General features: G+C 33.2%; 1 long non-coding RNA gene across 1 annotated transcript; it reads left to right on the forward strand.

The window, feature by feature from the left end:
- The first annotated feature begins 4888 nt into the window (after positions 1 to 4888).
- On the forward strand, positions 4889 to 15973 carry LOC115954103. Its single transcript, XR_004083826.1, has 5 exons — positions 4889 to 5346; positions 10794 to 10848; positions 11543 to 11612; positions 15326 to 15392; positions 15821 to 15973. It is a non-coding gene; the product is annotated as an uncharacterized LOC115954103 (long non-coding RNA).
- Positions 15974 to 17374: the final 1401 nt, after the last annotated feature.

Below are 17374 nucleotides of genomic sequence, written 5' to 3' on the forward strand. Positions count from 1 at the left end.
CTTATGCCATTTGCCAACTGTGCGAATTCCATCTCTCATGTAATGGCAGGGACAAAAATGAGACGCGTTTTTAGGATGGGACTAAAATCGGTGAAAAAAAAAAATTAGAGACCAAAGTGAGAATCGTGTGAAAATGTAGGGACGAAAAAGAGTTTTAACCCTTTTTTTTTCCTTCCCTCCAAACTTAGGACTCAGATTGAAGAGAAAACCTTAAGGTTTTTTGGGTTTGGGTCTGAACGAAATCAAAAGAAAGGGAGGGTTTACGGTCTAGAGAGAGGAAGAGAGATAGAGAGAAGTTTAGGAAGTTTTTGGCAAAGAGAAACCACTGTTCATGGAGGTGGCTAGAGCAAGGGGCTCCATTCGTTCGAATCTGCAAGGTCGAGAGAGGATGAGAGGAGTTTCAGAGAGAGAGCTTGAAGGGAGTTTCAACCATGGAGTTTCGGTGAGATTTTCAGATCTGGTGGAAGGGGGTTGTGGATGTTTGTGGTGGTTTTTTGGGATTTATGCAGGCTTGTGGTTATGGGTTTATGGAGGTCGCCGGATGGGTGTGTGGATTTGCTTCAGACGAAAAGAGGTGGTGAGAAGCATACGAAGAGAAGAGAAGAAGATAGAGTGACAGTAAAGGAGAGAGAAAAATGAATTTAAAAAAAAAAAATGAAAAGGGGAAGAGAGAAATGACTAAATAAAAATGAATAGTTTTTATTTAGCATGAGTTTGGATGCAGCTGAAATCCATTCATGTTTGCATTTTAAATGGTGGATCTTATGTACTGTTTATGAGACTCGTAAGTACGAAATTTGACAAAATCAACTTTAAAAATGGCTCTTACAGTACTATTCACACATTTAAAAATTATTTTGGCACAATATTTTCAATTTTCTGTTTTCAATAATAAGCGATATCCAAATAAACCCTTAATGTCAAAAATAAAAATTTTGATGTTGAGTGTATTGTAAAGAGAGTTATTAAAATAGATAAAGTGACTTTTTGAGTTGATAAATGCTAAAAAATTTGACATCTTTACTGTAAATGCTCTTATCAAACTTATATTACTTTTCAAGAAATTTAAAGTTTTAATTCAACTAAATTCTATTATCAAAAGTTTCATATAATTTAAAGTAAGTTTAACATTTCTTTTCATTATTTTGATTGTGCATCATAATTTTCTGTTTTAATGTTGTAAAATTTACATACTGCACATTGTGGTTACCTAAAGTGACTTAATACATGTATGTATTACACTTTGTAAAATTAATGCATGTGTTTCTTTCATATGACTTATTAAGAGCATCCACAGTGGTAGATCTATAATTTTAGCTATTTGACACCAATAAAAGTTACTTTATCTATTTTACCTACACACATGCTACAACAGTGGATCTATTTTAGTTTTTAACACAATAAAATAATATAAACATCACAATAAAATAATATATCTCCTACAATAAAATAATATATCCCACTACCCAAAAAAACATACACAGCACCAACCACCACCACCTCTACCATTAGCCACAGCCACAACTACACCCACAACCACCACCACCACCACCACCACCATCGGCCACAACCACCACTCTACTTTGGCAACCACAACACAACATAGGGAAAACAAAAAAACAAAAAAAAACAAAAAAAAAAAAACAAAACCACAACCACAATCACAACCCCATCACCACCGGTCACCACAAACCACCAGCCATGACAACCAACCATGACAACCACAACCACAACTATAAACCACAAAACCCATTGCCAAAGCCAAAATCATCCACCACCACCACAACCAAAATCTACAAACCCACTGTCAAAATCATCCACCACCACTACCATAGCCAAAATCAACCACCACCACCACAGCCACCAAACCCATATGAAAATACATAAAAAAATTTAAAAAAAAAAAAAAAAACTCAATCACAGCAAAGAGAATAGAGAGATGGGCGGCAACGGTGGCTTGCGGCTGGCGGCGTGGGTCTGAGGCGATCAGCGGCAGTGAATGAGGGAGCTTCGGTGATGTCGTGGATGAGGATGAGTCGAGCTTCATGGGTCGGTGACTTTGACGAGCTTGAGAGACAGAAGAGTGAATGAGAGAGATGAGTTCAGAGATGAGGATGAGTCGAGCTTTATGGGTCGGCGACGTTGACGAGCTTGAGAGACCGGAGAGTGAATGAGAGAGATGAGTTCAGAGAGAGATGAGAGGAGAGTGAATGAGAGAGAGAGAGGCATGGTGTGAAAGAATGAATAAAAAAAGGAGCCGGCAGAATAAAAAATTATATATATTTTTTTGCTCACAGCTATAGCTGAAAAAAATAACTATAGCTCCATTGCTGGGGCTTGTTTTTTGTGTATGGGGAGCTAAAATATACCAATATAGCTTTTTAGCACCAATAGAGCTAAAATATACCAAGTTAGTTACTTTAGCTAAAACTATATTAAGGTTTCAATTGACACACTAATTATTAATATAAAATATTTACATATAATTTCATAATAATGAAAATTATCAAAACTCTATGCTAAAATGACCACAAAAAGGTAAGTATCACAAAATTAAAACATATGATAATTTCACATTTTACTGGATCACGATTTTTAACAATTTGCGTTTTTGAGAACGGGAAAAAACCTGCATTTCAAAATCAAAGTCATTGCCAGCTTTTTGGGAAAACATTGTTTTTTAGACAACATACACATCTTTGCAATGCTGTGGACACGCCAAAAGAATTTCTCTTGGTTGGTTTCACATTGAGTCCTTTATGACGTGACTCTTTGTGTACTTGTGTCTCTAGGGAGAGGTGTGTATTTGTAAGTCCTTTGTTCTTACTTTTATTTTATGAGTCACCATCAATTATTGGTTTTATATTAGGTGTGATTGGTTATCTAGAGATTTAATTAATTTTAAATTGCCTAATTAACTAAACCAAATTTTAAGGGTTCATTAATTAAGGCAAACTAAAAGTTTTGAACTGAAAATTAGAAATTTGATTACGTATGGAGAAAGTATTAAGCATCCTACAACACATTAGCTTGCGACGTGCTTGTTGAAAGAGGAGCACTCATAACAAATGTTACGTATATATGTTTTCTGTTTCTCTAATTTCATATCAATGTATCTCTTTTTCTCCTTCTTTTACTTTTTTTTTTTCTCTGACTACTACAGAAAGATATATAGAGAAATATTGGGAGGAGTGTTACTTCATACGAGGAAAGACTAAAGGTGTGTTTGTTTTGGGTGAAAATGGTTTCAGGAAATCATTTTCTGTAAAATAGGCTGTTTGGTTGGTTTGGAAAATTGAATTTTCCGGAAATCATTTTCAGTTGACCGTAAAATAGCAGCGTTGACCACGGAAATTCATTTTCGTTCCTATTTTCACTTCAAATGATTTCCGGAACTGGGGACGTGCAAAGAGAGCTCACAGACGCGCAAAGGGAGAACGAGAGAGAGAAAGAACGATCTCGCGAAGCATCGATCGCTTCCTCAATCGCGAAGCACCGCGCCGATCGCGATTGATGCTTCGCGAGATCGCGCCGTCGATCGTGATCCGAGATCGCGATCTCACGAAGCACCGTGCTGATCGCGATCTTGTGAAGCATCGATCGACGCTTCGCAAGATCGCGATTGACACGAACGAGATCGCGATCGACGCGAATAATGCTTCGCTAGATCGCGATCGATGCTTCGCGAGATCGCGTTGTCGATCGCGAGATCGCGCCGTGATCTTCTGGGTTTTGTCCGTGTTTTTCTGAGTTTTGTCTCCTCCTTCTTCTTTTCCAAACACCAGAAAATATTTTTCGAAATTTTTTTTAAAATGCAACCAAACACATGAAAACATTTTCCTTTATGGAAATACTTTTACACGAACCAAACACAGCCTAAAGGTGAAAAGCGAAAACCCTTACTAAGATAATATCATAGGCATTGACTTGGTCAAACCGACCCAATTATTAATAAAAATAATGTATTTATTATATATTTTATTAATTCTTTTAATGAATTTTTATTTTTATTATTTATGATTCTATAAAATAAATATCAAATCATACGTAACATAAAGTTAACAAAAAGCTTACAAATCTAAAGAAACTTAATGGAAAGAAGACTAGTGTTTAACACTACATCTTTTAAGAAATATTACATTGGCACAATGGTGCTTTAGTTTTTTCTTTGGACATTTGTTTCCCAAGATATATACTTCAATAAACAGAATAGGCACCCCAAGCTGTATGTACATGCAGCTAATAGAATTATGTTTCTCTCTTTCTAAATGACTCATATGCACAAAAATATGAAGATAAAAGTGATTCACAGAGAACTATTCATAGTAGTTTAGAATAGATGTAACTATTGAAGGATAATTTTCATACTATTTCGAAAGGGAAAAAAGTTGTTCGGAAAGAATAAAAATAATTCAAATATTGCACCATGCCCAGCCTGCGACGTCCATGCCACATTGAGAGGCTCACTTGGGTTAGTCTTCCCTTATCACAAAATTGTGACCAATGTCATATAAACCTACAAATTCTTTATAATCTTTCCAATGCTAGATCATGTCTTCCTCACTACTTTCACTCAAGTTTTAGTAGGATTTTTGGAGTCAAGTTCTTATTTACTTCTTAAAAATTTTGAGTAACACTATAAGAAAAACGAGCTGCTGTGATGGGTGTAAAAACTGCCACTATATATCACCTACTGTAGTGCGTTTTTGGCCAGCCGCTATACATGAGAACTATTGGCCCACCGTAATAGTTCTAGTATATCGCAGCGTACTACATCGCCGCAATAGACCCTTAAATCCCCCCTAGTCTTAAATTTTCCCTCTGTTTTTTTTTTTTGTCCCTTTTCATTTTTAGCGCCTTTCTTTTTTAGCCATTTCATTAGTCTCCCCCCCCCCCCCCTCCCCACACTCTCTCTCTCTCTCTCTCTCACACTTCGGAAATCTCTTCATTGTCTCATCTCTACCACTACCCACAAACCCACAGCCACAGCCACCACCACCCACAACCACCACCACCACCACCACCCACAACCACCACCACCACCCAAAAATCAAGCCTAGTTAGGTCCAAAAACAAATGGGTCAGGTCTAGCCCGACCCATTTCTCTCATCCGAACTCTCTTAACAGAAACCCATGGCTTGAGCTACCTGATCTCATCACCTCAAACCGGCACCGCCACCACTGGAAGCGGCTTGCTCCTCATCAAAAACCCTTACCGAGATCTCTCTAATCTAGGTTCGAGCTCTCTCTCTCCCTCTAGACCTTGATCGACCTTTCCGATCAACATTCCTTTGAGCTTTGAATTCGACCACTCTGTTTTGTCCAACTTGGCTCGCAAAGTTCCAGGTATGGCTTTTTGTTTTTATTTTTGTTTGTACATTTATTGCTTCAATTTGTGTTAAAGATTGCCTTTTTTAGATGTTTTGGTTTCTGGGTATCTGCATTTTACCATTTCTTCAAAGCTATAGACATAGAACTTAGTTGGGTTTCTTTGGAAATTCTTATGTGGATGATAATGACTGATCTTATATCAGCTTTGTTTCAATTTTGAGTCAAACAGTGTATACTATCTTTATTTTAGAGGAAAGTGATGTACGCATGGAAATTCTATAATGTGGATTTCTTGTTCATTTCAATAGTGAACTTAAATATCGTATTGTTACTAACAAAGAATCTATTAAGATTGAACTGGGGTTACTTTTCCCCTAATTAAGCCATACAAATGTAGGGACTGGGTTCTATGTCTCTATGGTTCAACCTGGTGTTCTAGGAATTCCAATTGAAGTTAATTCATTGTATAAAATACAATTAGTTTGTAATGAGTTTGATTGGTATAGGTATGTGGGTTTGAAGGTTTTGTCTTGGTTCATTGTTATTGACATCTTTGTGTTTGTCCTCTATGTGTTTGTTTAAATTTCACAGTGAATAATTTGATTTAGATTAACTTTATTCTCTTCTCTCTGAATCTTGGGTTTTTCTTTTTTGGATTTATGACTCAACTTTTGAATAAAATTTTGTTATTCAAATTTAATCTTCTCCACTAATGAAATGCAGTAAATTCTCTCAAAGCTCCACTACCAATTGAATTTCTTGTTCGTCCTTATACTAATTTCTGCTAGCTTGTCATTATGAGAATTTATGCCAAACTATAATGATTAAGTCAAAACAATGGCTATTCATTATCATGTTTTTTTCTTTGGGGGCGGAGGGATTGGAGTCTTTTCTATGGAACGCTATTGTTAGAGCTAGCAAGCCAATTCCATTGGTACTATAGTGAAATTTTTATCACTTACAAAAAAATAATAATAAGAAGTAAGAAACAGACACTAAGATACTTTATTAAGCCATGGATGCTACTAAAAAAATTTTAGGGAATGAGTTACTTAAAAAAAGTGCTCCGAGAATAACAATGCTCATTCTTTTTTCTAATGTTTTGTTTTTCGTTAATATTTTACAACTCTGATGGCTATGATACTTAATGTTTTTCTTCAAGGAAATCTTGAGTTGAAATGAGAAAGGCACAGCATGCATTACCTTTAGAAATGTGATGATTAAAGATGCAATATAATTAGTCATGGGTTGAACCCACTAGTTTCCTGTTGTCAGACCGAAATCAGTAACCCAGATGATCTGTACAAATTGAATATCACAGCACCACATGAGCAGGTTCAGCCATTTTTAAGCAAACATACCCTTTTTGGTTGTTCATGATTTCTAATTCCATGATATTTTTGTCCTCAATGGCAGTAATGGTTGTCCTCGTTCCACCAAGCGAGTTCGTTGGTTGGACTTTAGCCGGATTCTCTCTATTCCTCTATTACTGCTATTTTAATTCATTGATAATCATAACCAATTCTCCAGGCTGGACCGCTCTCATTGTTCTTTTCTCACCACTTATTTTCCTTATAGTTGGAGCCTTTGTGACGAGTTTGGATCAGGTGGAATTGCTAAATGCAATTGTACCATGGAGAACACCCAAGTCCCTCACATTTATTTGTTTCTTTTTTTTCTTGCCATCAATTTTACTTCTTATTTTCATCGTTAAATCTTGACCATCCATACCAATTGCATCAGGTGCAATTGGTATTTGTTGACTCTTATATGGAAGGTACTAAAATATATATATATATATATATATAGCCGAGCCCAGAGCTATTGCATCTAGAATGTGTGTCAGTACAACTCTGTTTCAGTTTTCCTCAGTTGCTCTTTTGTTTGGGTCCGTAGGTCTTGTAATATTGCAGCACATAATGCTGCAAAGTTAGCTTTGAATTCTGCATTACCTTTGTGTTTTAACAAGGAGAATCTACCTGAGGTTATCCTCTCTGCTTCTGTGGTAGACTCCCAAGCTGCAGTATCCTCTTTTTCATATGAATGACATTGAAGTTTAGCTATTAAAAAAAAAGAATGTGTGTCAGTTTGTTTTTTTTTTTTACTAATAAATTTCAAGAATAAAATTTAGCTTATTTAGGCATGGTTGGAAGTACCCAACGCCATCTATGAATATAATGTATGTATGTAAAATATTATTGCAGTAAAACAGTCTGATTGGATTATCATCACTTTTTTTTTTTTCTTTTTTTTGAGTTTGCAATCAATTTCCTCACACCGTCTGTCACACGTACACCTAAAATGGCAAAATCCTCTTGTGTTCAAAATTTATCATCTTTCAGCTAATATATAATTTTTTATAACCCCCATTTTCCTCTAGTTACAAGTTATTTGCTTTGTAAATTTCACAAGTTATGACGACTTTTGTCAAAACACAGGCCACAAACCTTCTCAAAAACTACTAATAATTTCGGTCTACCAATTAAGTTGATTAAACTCTATTAGATTTAAAATATTATACATGGTTCTCAAGGTACTAAAATAAAACCAAGATTTTAAAATTATTTCACTGATTTGTGGGAAAAATAATAATAAACAAGCATTTTTCCAAAAAAAAAAAAGGAAAAAGGTTATTGGACCCTTGAGAACTAATTTTTAAACTTTTATCTTTTTTTAAGTACTATTATTCTTCACATGAAGCAAAATATTTCTTAACAAACTTAATTAACCTTTTTTTGAAATATGCAATAAAAAAAAATATTTTTGAATATAACAATGTGGTCAGCACTTATTCAGGTTTATGAATTATGGTATGTATAAAATATTGGATGTGCTGGCTCTTAGTCCCTGTACAATCCTTTTTTATATGTGTTTAAGGATTGCATTTTCTTGGAACTACTTTTTCTCGAGAAAAGGACATCTCGTCGTTTACATCACTGGATTCTTCTTCTGCGCTTGGAATGCAAATTCAGTCATGTAATTAATAATTAGCCAGAAAAAGTATAACACTCACAGATACGATGTGGTATGGGATGGATTTAACGCCTCGAGAGGGGGTGGCCTGATGGTTGCAATCCGTGAATCAGATTTGTGGTCCCTAGTTCGAGTCCAGAGAGTACCTTGGGAGGAATATGGGTATCCTTATTGAGGAACCCTTGATTACTAGCTCTCTCGAGATGCTAGAGTGAGGCTTATGGTCATCTCAAACCATAGTAGTTATGGCTCAATTCAACATTTCCTAGCGGGAGTGCCCCTATGGCCACGCTCAGGGGGTGAGTCACAATAATTGCCCCCGCCCCATGGTATTTGGTGGTCGAGTTGCATTGCCTTATTGTTTGTTTGCTCTTCTTGCACATATGGCAGTTGGGAAAGAATTTGTGATGAAGTCTCTGATCATTTTCCCTTTGTTTCATACAAAACATTTTTCATGTTCTATAAGTGACATAACTTCTGTTTTCATGGATTTCTAAAAGATAAAATTTCGTTAATTCATTGTATAAAATACAATGAGTTTATAATGAGTTTGATTGGTATAGGTATGTGGGGTTGTCCATTGCATTTGAATACTCAAAATACTAGTGTAGCATATAATGAGCTATTTCATGTTAAGAAGAGGTATCTCTTCAGGTGTAAATTTCTTATCTTTTTTTTTTTTCTTGAGAAAAGAAATTTCCTTGTGAAACTGTATTCCTAGGAAATAAATAAAAGTAGGGGTCACTTGTTTTTTAGTATGTACCCATCAACATATTAGATTTTCTTTTTCGGGATAAAACAGTGTACTACAGACTGCTACGTGAGATTTGTATATGGAGAGGATACACTGTAACTACCTAATTTTAAACTGGATAACTCTGTTACCAATTTCACAAATTATAGGTCAACGTTTTTTTTTTTTTTTTTTTGGATAAATTATAGGTCAACTTTTAAGATTAGGTATCTTTTGATATTTTTAAGAATCCCATGTGTTAAAATTCTTTTATTTTAATTTTCTCCTGAAAAACACATGATATTTGTATTATATTTATTGTCATGTTTTCACAAATCTTTTTAGCGGGGCTGAAGATTAAATCTTTGGTTTTCAGGGAGTCAGTAAAATTTTCTGTTGGGGACAATGGCTGTTACTGTGAGACTCATGGCTACGATGGTAGCATTACTTGGTATAAGTATGTGGGGTTGTCCATTGCATTTGAATGCTCAAAATACTAGTGTAGCATATAATGAGTTTGATTTTGTCATAAGATTGTCAACTCAGTTGTGTAAAAGCTAACAACAAGTGAACATGGGTGCTCTGTTTTGTAGCCTTAGTTTTGATTTGATCTTTGGTTCTTAAAATTTTAAGGTTCCTGTCAACTTAAATTCTAGAGTGTTTCATAAGCCAGTTAACCTTGTGAACTACAATTTTGAGAAGTATAAGCTTATTGTCCCAGTTCTTAATGACCAAAATTTCAGTTAAACTCAGTCACTTGACCATTATTAATGATGAATGTTCCTACGTTGTGGCTAGTTTAGACACCAATTCAGTAATCAACCAATATCCTTGCATATTTAAGATAATTGAAAACCTCCAAAATTTCTAGTTCATGTTAGGTCCATATTTGTCATGATAAAAGTAAGACTTAGACCTCGAGGCTAAGTTTTTCTTGAATACTTCTGGGCTCCACTGACACTGTGACCCATGGTTAATGTTCATTATTTTATCAAATAATTTTTGCTAGGCTCCACCTAGGCTAAGTAATACTTTAATACTTCTAATATATGTGTTGGTTTCATGTTTGTATTGTAAAAATATGGCATGAAATATCTACATGAATGATAATGTAAAAGCAGCCTGCTTTACATCTGAACCTGAAAGTACTAGCAATAGAATTATTACATGATGAGGAATTTCTTGGATAATTTTAAAGTATGCCTTTTGGAGTAATTAGAGCATATTTAGAGAGTATTGTAGCTGTAAGGTTTCCGGACTGACTTCAATCATGAGAGTTTATAAGGACTCATTTAGTGGAACGAGCATTCTCTTTTACTAGACTGGGGGAAGTTAGAGCTTATAATTTATAGCAGTTCTTTTTTTTTTTTTTTTTTTTTTTTCCTGTTAGTGTGTATGGTTTTCTGCTAATGCTCTAAGTAGAAGATTACAGAATCTTTGTTGTTTGTTCAGTTATTTGGTTGTTATTAATTTGTTTTCTTCTGTAGCTGACATGTTTGATGATTTGGTTTTTTTTTTTTTTTGGTTGTTGTTGTTGTTGTTGTTGTAAAGAAATTGGGTTTAGTTTTCTGGGGAAAAATTATTTGAAGTTTATATGGGTCTTTGGAATAAGATGTAGAAGATTGTTTTGGTTTTTTGTTATTGGAATTTTGGTAATTTTGTATGTATTCTTTTTTCAGTTTAGTATAGTTTATCTGGGAGTATTTACACCATATATATTTTTTATAATATAAGTCTCTCTCTCTCCTTTTTACAGGCACTAGTGAAGCGAGGAAACGCAGTGAACACACTACACAACACAATCACTTTTGGTTATTTGAAGTTTGATTTGACATGTTTTTTGTTATAAACTTTTTTTTGTTTCCTTGTAACTCATTGATTAATTATATGATTTTAAAAACTGAAAGCAACTTGTTTTTCTTATTCTTTCATGAAGAAATTGTTGAGTAATTTTTTGCTCTTCCAAATGCTACAGACAAAAAATGGAACAAATAAAATTCCAATAGGATATCTGAACCCTTTTTTATTTAATTGAATATTGGTCCTATTTTTGTATGGTAGAAGAAATGATTGGGTCAAAGAAATTAAAACCCCAACATGAATATCTGATTGTGATGCCTTAATATTCAAATGTGGGAGAAACTATAGAATTGGTTTGCTTCCAACAAGTAGGGAATGTGGATATTTGAACCCAGTTTCTTCCTGTGGAGAGAACTGGACAATACCATATACCTACAAGACTCGTGATGAACTGATTTGGCATTTTTAATGTTAGTGCACAATTCATAGAAAAGGACATCACCCCCCCCCCCCCCTCTTTTTTTCCTCACCCTTTCATCTTGTTAATGTATTTCTGCTTTCTGCCTAACTTGATATCCTTTATAATGACAATGTTATTGTCAAAGGGTTTGATGCAGAATTGCTATTAAGATCTTTTAAGATGGAGTTCTATATTATTACTTTTCAGCATTATACAGAGACTTAACCAATATTCTTTTATTTCAGAAAGTTCTCAAGAAAGAATAGGAGGAAAGGAGAGCCAAAGAAGAGAATACAGGCAAAACCATAAGAACTGGTCAGCTACTTACAAAAAATAATTTCTTGGTATAGCATTGGTTATTTTCTTATGTGCCTTGGCAATTTAAGTAACTAGAAGCTTGCCCGCGCGTTGCACGGATAATGCTATAAACTTTTATGTAAAATGGTTTTTGAAATTTTTGTACATATATTATAACATAAATTGTGGATATTTTCATTGCTAAAATTACCTACAATTATAGTAGAAACTTAGGATAATGTAGGCATATTTTGTTGCAAACCATCAGTTGATTGTAAACCAATTAATTGCAAGCATACATTATGCATATCAAACTCCTTCAACCTATCCCTTGTCATATGAAATGTCTAACTAAGGCATTGATCTTATGAAGCATCTTCAATAATATTTTAACTATAGTAGTGCTAAGGTTGCATAGTGATTCATGTCTAGGCAAAGCAACAAACACACTTTGATATTGTCAAGGCTCTTGCGGACAGCTGTACATGATACTTGACCAATAAATAAATAAATAAATAAGTAAATAAAGCAAGTAGTTTCAATGATGGTTGAGGTAGACATGATTCAACATATTTAACAATTTTTTAACAAAGGTGTACCTGTATAATATATTTAACAATTTTTTAATACTTGAGTTTATATAGATTTTAGGCTAACTTTCAAATAATGGAGACACCACATAATTTTTTCTGCCCACTTAGTTCTTAATTTGTACCTTTGCTGTTCTATTGTTTTTTTATATTTTATTTTATTTTTATTTTTTATTTTTGTGTGCTAATTTTTAACAATTGAGTTTCTATCATTTAGTAGGACATAGATATGTGTAGATTGTGGTGATTATTTTAAAACTTTGCTACCAAATAATACTTAATCCCTCAATAGGTAAAAGAAAATTATTCACCTAAAAATAATAACAACTTTCTTACCTGTAGCTAGTTTAATTTGTTTCACTCATGTCAATTATATAGGCTGCTACATCATACAACCAAATAAAAATTATAAATTTTTCTGTCAAACATTTTATCAAACACTATGAATTCAAAATAAAATATATAATTACTCTTGGGCTCTTTGCACTTCAAATCCCACAAAAGTTTTGCCTCCATTGGCGCTTTGAATGTGACCCAATCCATATAGATACATGAGTTTGTGCTTCGATTACATGTGGCATAGAGGAGCTTGATTTATTGATCAAGCTTCTTCCTCATTGATCTTTCTACCTGCCCAACAAACCATGATTATTTACTCAACCTGTCTTTGCCTTAGGGTCTAAATAGTACCCAATTCAACTAATTTTCTTAATCACATCCTCATGTAACATATTTAAATTACTCACCAAAAGCCAAATCATAAATTACAAAAACGGTGTGGCTCAGTAAAAATCTCAACCAGTAAATAGTTCAAATGAAAAGAAACAAACCACCATCTAGTTTGATTATCAAAAACCCATTACCAAACAACAACAAAGAATGAACAAATTGACTATTAGTATTTTGTACCTCTTAGATATTGAAGAAGGGTTTGATAAATTAGGGGCCGGTGGCTTTTTCTCCTTGGGTTTAGTGACTTTAGTCCCCGGCCAAAATAGGTAAAGTTGAAGCTTCAATCTCCCTGAGTCTGTCTTCCCTCAATCATTGCAAACCACAAACTCAGTATCCCAAATAAAATTTTGAAAAAAAAAAAAATGAAAGAAAGAAAAAAAGAGAGAGTTGGCAATATTTATTTATTTACAGACACTAAGAAAGGAGCTTTTGTCCGTGAACTCATAGAGGAATTGTTGATCCATCAATATATAATTTTCAAAAGAAACAAGTACGTAGTGTGCATTTAATTGAAAGGGGAAGTGAAGGAGTTTCTTTCTACCGAAATTAAATTGGTTCGTTTGAAATGTTTTAAATTTGATTGGTATTAACTCAAACCTCATTGTAAGTTACTGAGATTTATTCAAATAAAAAATAAAAATGGCTAGTGATATAAAATTTTTCACAATAAAATGATAAACTTGTATTGAAGATGAACTCATAACTATAGCTAATTCAATCCTTGTGAATAAACTTATGATAAATTTTTTGACACTAGATATATTATTAAAAGAAAAATTATAATATGGTATGGGGAATTTTAAATTATTAATAATTATTTAATTAAATTTTAAAAGAAAAATAATTGTGTAGGAGGGAGATGTTGAATAAGATATTAGTCTATTGTTTGATAACCAATCAAATTTTTATTGCAAATTTATGTAAAAATATTCAAGATTATACAAAATAAATTTGAAAGCTAGATGAGTGAAATATTTTTAAAAACTTCATATTTTTGGTATGATCTATTTTTGAAGTAAAATAAGTCGATCAAAAAAAAAAACTCATCTAAACATATATCTCTTGACAAAAATTACTCTTTCAAACACCCATTATAGTCTTTTGTGCTATTCTTGTGTGATAGAAGGTTCAAATTCTTTTTTTAATTTTCAAAATAATAAATCAAGACTAATACCTTTTATGTAAGAATATAAAAAAAATTATTATTTATTAGAAAAAAAAAATGTAAGTGCATTGAATATGATCTATCTAATTAATTAATGAAATACATGCACACATTAATTTAAATAAAAATAAATAATTTTTTTTTAAATCAGAAAATTATTCAATGTAATAATGAAAAATAATTAAGCAAATTACATGAAAAGATAAATTGAATGCATTCATGAAAAAAAAAGAAAGATACAATTTATTAGGTACAACAATTTTAATTGTCATTGGAAAATTCAACATTATTTGCAATCCATTGGTCAATGTTATCGTGTGGAAAACTTTAGTTAACATCATGAGGTACAACACTTTTAAAAAACTGTAACTAAATAATTTTTTAAAAATAATAATACTTAAGGACTTAAGGCAAGTGAAAAATAAACAAACACTTAAAAGAAGTTAATCAAAATGTTGTTGTTTCATAATATATCAATGAATTTTATAATATTAAAAAAAGGCACAAATATATGACTTTACAATTATACAGTTGATTTTTTATTTGTATTTTACCAATACCTCCTTAAATAATAGTACTTCACTCTTCTCTCACTTTTGAAATATATAGAAAGAAATATGATGGAATGAGTATTCATTATTATTATTATTATCTAGAAACAAACATACACACAAGTGAAAACAAATAGGGTTCTAATACAAGTCATGGTAAAAAAAGAAAATCACTCACAGAACTATTCCACAATCATCATGGATATACACACTTATAAAAAGAATCAACACAAGCACTGTAGCTTAAACTCTTCCACCATAGGGTCTTGGTCTTCATGAAACACTTCCAACCCCAGCATGGATAGCAACCGTGTAGAACAGTTGTGTTGCACTCACAATTATGGTGATGACTTCTAGAGTCCTTTGCATATTATGACACAACAATATTATAATTGTCCTTAATTTTATTTTTCTCTGGTTATAAAATAAAAACTTCTTACCAGGTATGAATCTGTCCATCCATGTTGAATCTCTTTGCATAATCTGTAACATTTAGTTCATTATTAGAAATTGAAAGAAATACAAACTCAAGAGTTTGCAGTTGAAGCTGTTATATTTCATCTTGTACAACACAAACTTGTGTGTTGTTTCTAGATATGCTTTCTTTGTGACTCACTCTCAGCTGAATTGCTTTGAAGTGAGTTTTGTTTGAAAATTAACTTAGGTTTATATATATTCTTTTCTTGTTGACAGATTGCAAAAAGAAGAGGCACTATAAGTTCGTGTGATCAAAGCAAGTGAAGTTGGTGAAAGACTTAAGGTACTATCTCTCTCTCTCTCTGTTTGTGGTGGGTTGTTGAATTGGGGCAAGCAGGTGGCTTGCATGGAGTAATAAGGTGGTTTTAGTTGATATTAGGAGTGTTGACTGTTTTGTATAATATTGGATGATTGTTGTTGAGTTGTTTTTATTTGATTAATTCATTTTAATGACTTCTCTCTATCATGTGGAATGCTAAAATGGAATTGCATATTTAAAGAGATGTCAATTTTTAAAGAATATTGCTAGTAATGATGTTATAGTTACCAAATGTATTGATAACTTCTCTATGCATTTAAATTCATTGTTTGATTAGGAACATATTTAAAAGTGAATGATTAAAAATGATTTGTTTCTTAAATTAAAGTGAAATTGTGTAAATGAAATGTATGTTAACTCTTGGTTTGTGTTTTCATAAAATCACATTATAGGTATTTCTTGCAAATTACTTTATAGCAATGGATAAGAGTTGGATGAAAATTACTAATAGAAGGTCGCGAGAATATTTAGATGGAGTTCAACAGTTTCTGAATTTTGCATCTAACCATGCATATTCAGATGGAACAATTTCATGTTCGTGTAAAAAATGAGTGCATACAAATACGTGGCCTATAGATATTGTACATGCTCACTTAGTGTCAAAAGGAATTTGTAAGGTTATAACCCTTGGGTTTTTAATGGTGAATCATCGTTTGCAAAGACTTCTACTGAAATTCCCTCTAGTCATGTCCAAGAAAACTTAATAGAGTATGCCGATCTTCGTGACATGTTGTATAACATGTTTCCCATACAAGATATGACATCTGAGCCAATGGAAGAAGTTCCTAGTGTGTAACAACCTACCGAAGGTCCTGCAGAAGGTCCTAATGAAGATGCACTTAAGTTTATGAAATTGCTTGAAGATGCTAATCAACTTTGTTATGAGGGTTGTAAATATTTTAGCAAATTGTTAGCTATTGTGCATTTGTACCACCTGAAGTGTCTTAATGATTGGACCAACAAATCATTTACCATGTTGCTGCAATTTTTGCTTGATTTTCTTCCTTTAAATGCTAAGTTGCCAAAAGATTATTATGAAGCTAAGAAGATTCATGCATGTCCTAAAGATTGTGTTTTATATTGGAAGGAGAATGCCAACTTTGAAGCTTGTCCAAATTGTAACCTTTCAAGATGGGAAATTAATGAGTCTAAAGGTCAACAAAGTACTAATGCTTCCTCCAAGAGTTTTCATCCGAGCCTCGTAATGTGAGGCTTGGATTAGCAGCTGATGGATTCAACTCGTATGGAAATATGAGTACTACTCATAGTACATGACCTGTCATTTTGATCCCATACAATCTCTCTCCATGGATGTGCATGAAAAGGTTTTATTTCATGCTATCATTATTGATTCCAGGTCTAACTTTACTCGGGAACGATATAGATGTGTACTTACAACCCCTAGTAGAAGAATTTGAGTTATAAGATGTTGGAGTAGAAACGTTTGATGTGTTTTCCAAAAAATCATTTCAAATGCATGCTGCATTATTGTGGACCATAAATGATTTTCCTGCATATGGTGATATCTCAGGTTGGAGTACCAAGGGTTCTCTTGCATGTCCCTCTTGTAACTATGATAATCAGTCTCGTTGGTTAAGATATGGAAGGAAATTTAGTTACATTGGATATAAGCGATTTTTGGATAGTGATCATAGATTCCGTAAGCAAAAAAAATCATTTGATGGAAATGTTGATATAAGATCAGCTCCTATTACAGTATCCGGAGGGGAAATCATATTACAAAGGGATGCTGTAGTCGATCATGTGTTTGGGAAGAAAAAAATTAATTTGACCAATAAAAGAAAAAGAGGGGAGGAAGTCTTAATTGTGTGGAAGAAGAGAAGTATATTTTTCACCTTGCCTTATTGGGAGTATCATGTGTTGCGTCATAATCTTGACGTGATACATATTGAGAAGAATGTAGCCGATAACATGATTGGCACATT

This window comes from Quercus lobata, chromosome 7, assembly GCF_001633185.2.
Source record: "Quercus lobata isolate SW786 chromosome 7, ValleyOak3.0 Primary Assembly, whole genome shotgun sequence".
NCBI lineage: Eukaryota > Viridiplantae > Streptophyta > Magnoliopsida > Fagales > Fagaceae > Quercus > Quercus lobata.